This window comes from Elephantulus edwardii, unplaced genomic scaffold, assembly GCF_000299155.1.
Source record: "Elephantulus edwardii isolate Elephantulus edwardi_28Jun2011 unplaced genomic scaffold, EleEdw1.0 scaffold00046, whole genome shotgun sequence".
Taxonomy (NCBI): Eukaryota; Metazoa; Chordata; class Mammalia; order Macroscelidea; family Macroscelididae; genus Elephantulus; species Elephantulus edwardii.
The window spans coordinates 2,514,543-2,515,083 of NW_006399796.1; positions in this window are offsets into that span (position 1 = coordinate 2,514,543).

Consider the following 541-nt stretch of genomic DNA (forward strand, 5'->3'; position numbering starts at 1 on the left):
TGGAGAAGTTTTTGGATGTGCATAGGGATTTGAGTCTCTTAGAACTCTTAGAATACACAGTCAAGCCCTCCAATGACTAGGCATATACTCCAAGACCCCCAGAAAGGAACAAAATAATTCCACCTCATGCAACCCACCAATGTCACTTCCTGTTATTAGTCGTCCACCAGAGTTTTTTCACAGAATGTTCTATGAGGCAAATACAGGAATTTTGGAGGTCTAGAGAAGTGCTTATTCCTGGGTTTCCTCCAAGCATTGGTATCTAGATTTTGGAGATTGTGGCACAGTATTTAGTAACAAATTATCAGCTGCTCCACGTGTTCTGGAATTAATATTCTTCTCAAGATTAGCCACACTTTGTCATTATCCACACAGTCAAATGCCTTTGCATTGTCAATGAAATACAGATAGATATTCCTCTGGCACTCTTTGCTTTCAGTTATGATTATAATATTGTTGTTGTTGTTGTTATGTGCCGTCGAGTCCCCCGCGACTCATAGCGACCCAATGTACAACAGCCCTAAACTCCGCTCTGTCCTGT